General features: G+C 41.4%; 1 non-coding gene across 1 annotated transcript; it reads left to right on the forward strand.

Annotated features, from left to right (window-relative positions):
- The first annotated feature begins 1,632 nt into the window (after positions 1-1,632).
- On the forward strand, positions 1,633-1,738 carry LOC141622412 (small nucleolar RNA R71). Its single transcript, XR_012532960.1, has one exon. It is a non-coding gene; the product is annotated as a small nucleolar RNA R71 (small nucleolar RNA).
- The last annotated feature ends 1,511 nt before the right edge of the window (positions 1,739-3,249 follow it).

A 3,249-nucleotide genomic window follows, 5' to 3' on the forward strand; every position in this document is an offset into this window, starting at 1 on the left:
TTTATTTGAGCGTGATATTATTAATTAGTAGTATCGTAAAAGTAATTAATGGATTCATATTGTAAGACGAGTCGGGTTTATAGTTTAGGTGGCATTTTTGGGTCAAGATGTCATAACCCAATTACCCATTTACCAAATGATATAACCCATTTACCCATTTACCATATAACCTAATTTTTAACCTAAGATTAACCTAATCACTACCCTAATCCCTCCCTCATTTCCGCCTCCCTCTTCCCTCACGCCTCCCTCCTTTCCTCAACTGATATCTCAACCACTCACGCATAAAGAGAGAGAGAGGGTAGCCACGGTTGTAGACGGCATAGCAAGGAGCAGCTAGGAGTGTTTGGCGGCGTTCTTAGGCGGCCCTAGGTGGCGGTAGTGGCGGCAGAAAGAGGGCGAATTATTGTGGATTATCACTGAGCACCCGACTATTTGACTGCAGATCTGAGGTAGGGAAATACACTTGACTTACCGGTGTTGTTAAATTGTGTTGAGTTGTTGTGTTACATGTGACCGAGCTGTGATCGATGACTTGTGCGTGGTTGTAATTTATGTTATGATTCATATACTGGAGTGTGGTTGACTGAACTGTTCGTGTTGATTATGTTATTCCCTTATTTTGATAGCTGGCATGATTTCATTCATTGATATACATATCATGTTGCATTGATTACTGTTGAGCATTGCATATGCATTGGAGTTGGAGGATGGTGTGGTGGTGACGATGATGAGATATGATGTGATGTTGTGATAAGGCCCAGTGGTTCTGCAGACTTGCCCTGGTGTCCTCAGTATTGAGTGGCGGATCGGCTTGGTCGATATATAGTCTACCGGGGATCGGTATGGCTGGGCGTTCCGGGGTATGAGATGTGTGTGATGAGTTGAGATGGAGATGGAGGTGACGGAGTATCATGCATATCATATTTACTGTTTTATTGTTCTCCCTACTCAACCTCGTGGTTGACCCTGTGTATTCGTGAACACCTGTGATGAACCGTTTTATGGGGAGCAGACTTGACAGGTTTAAGAGATAGGACGGGAGCTTGATGGGCGTGAGACACTGGATCAGACGACCTAGTAGCTAGATCATCATCTAGAAGACTTCACTTTTATTTACGTCAGTTTTTGTAATTTAATTTAAAAGGAGAATTTTGTAATAATTAAGTTAAAATATTATATAAATTGCCTTGGAGTTTAATTTGTTATTCACTACCTCGGGAAACCGAGATGGTAACACCGTCATTTATCTGAGGAGTCCTAGTTCAGGCCCTTAAATAAATGGGGGTGTTACAGTCGTTGCTCCCACACCTCTCACATGTGACGGTCTCCCCTCTAGTAAGCATATGGACCGTCTGAGGCTCCCCAGAAAAATGTAACTCCAACTTATCAAATCTAGCATTCATGGCTTCCAGTTGAGCCACAACTTGCTTATCGACTGCATGAACTGTTCTAATACCATCCCTCGGGTTTCCATACTTAGCACAGTGGTTCGCCATCTCTTCAATAAGGGCCCATCCCTTATCATCGTCAGTATTCTCTTGGAATCTTCCATTAGATGACGCATCAAGTATGGCTCTGTGATCATCGTACAGCCCATTGTAGAACTGGTTAGATAGAAACCACGGATTAAAACCATGGTGAGGAATATACCTCACCAACTTCTTGAAACGGGACCATGCTTCATATAGAGTTTCATCAGGAGCCTGCTTGAAACTGGTAATCTTTGCCCTCGACTGATTGGTGCGCTCTGGAGGGAAATATCTCTTGTAAAAAACAAGAGCAAGGGTCTCCCAGTTAGTAACCCCTGCGGCCGTGCGGTCCATATCAGTCAACCACTCCCTGGCTGAGTCAGTCAAAGAAAAAGGAAACAGAACCTCCTTAATCTTGTCTTGAGTTACCCCCTTTGTGGCGGGGATAGTAGAACAGTAGTCTGTAAAGACCTCCATGTGCTTCCTCGGGTCTTCACCTGTCATACCTCTATAGAGATTTCTCTCCACCAGATTGATATAGGAAGGACGGATGTCAAATATATTACCATCCTCAGTCTGGAGATTGAAATCCTTTGGAATTGATGCTGCTTTAGGCTCCGAGTGACTAGCAATGTTCGACATCTTTACTTGTTGGTTTACAGAACTGAAAGTATCTTCTTCAAAAGATGGATTCTCTGCAAATAGAAAATGCTGAAGCTCTGGTTCAAAAGTACTCAAGTTTTCCTTTCGTGATTCTCTTTGCAGACGGAGTCTATGCCTAAATAGTCTCTCTGGCTCAGAATCAGCTGAAACTAACTCAAACCTGTCTGACCTGGGCATACACAACACTGAAAGAAAATAAATAACAACTGCCTCAAGGAATAAAAATTCCCTGAGACGGATAAAATAAACGAAACAAAGACAGATAGGGCAATTGCCTCCCCGGCAACGGCGCCAAAATTTGACAGGGCTATCGTATACCTATCAAAAATAACTAACTAAACTAACTATATAGCTAGGGAAGTCAGGTCGATCTCCTCAGGGAGGCAAGATATCTGTAAGAGTCCGTCTATTTGGTCACAAAATGGGGGGGGGGGTGTTTAAATTGGTTTTCTAAACTAAAAGGTTTAAAGGAAGAGAAGCAGAGAAAAGAGCAATAAAGGCAGAAAAAGGTGATAAACTATCAATAAGGAAGGGACATGTCAGGATTTCGGTTCACTACGGCAGTCCAATGACTCAACTATAAACAACTCAGACAAATTACTGCGAGATGGATATGGAAAGGTCCTTCCGGTCCACTTTCTATCCTAAACTTCCGCTAACTTAACTTCCGTCCTCGTCAGGGTAGTCTACTGTTCATAGCAGGTCTATTTAGTCCAATCTTCCGATCCAGGATTAAATTTAACCAGATTAAAAAGGTGACTCAGAAGCGTGCACTCAAGTAAGTCGATAAATACAGTTATATTGCTATGGTGACAGAATCTCACAATTAATTCGTCTAACTTATTCACTACATCGTCACATTTCTACCGTAGATCCCCTAATCCTAACATGAAACGGGTTTAGCTAGTCATATCGCTATTAATATTATCAAAACTAATAACAAACTATAAACTAACATTAAACATGATAAAACGATGATTAAATTGCATAAAAAGGTAACTAGGGCATAAATTAAATGAAGCAAAACAAGTAATTAAAGTGAACAAATAAAAGATTAATATTAAAGAGGAAGAAAGAGATTACAATTGCAAGAATCCGGCGTAAAGAACAAACG

This window comes from Silene latifolia, chromosome 1 (genome assembly GCF_048544455.1).
Source record: "Silene latifolia isolate original U9 population chromosome 1, ASM4854445v1, whole genome shotgun sequence".
In the NCBI taxonomy this organism is placed as follows: Eukaryota; Viridiplantae; Streptophyta; class Magnoliopsida; order Caryophyllales; family Caryophyllaceae; genus Silene; species Silene latifolia.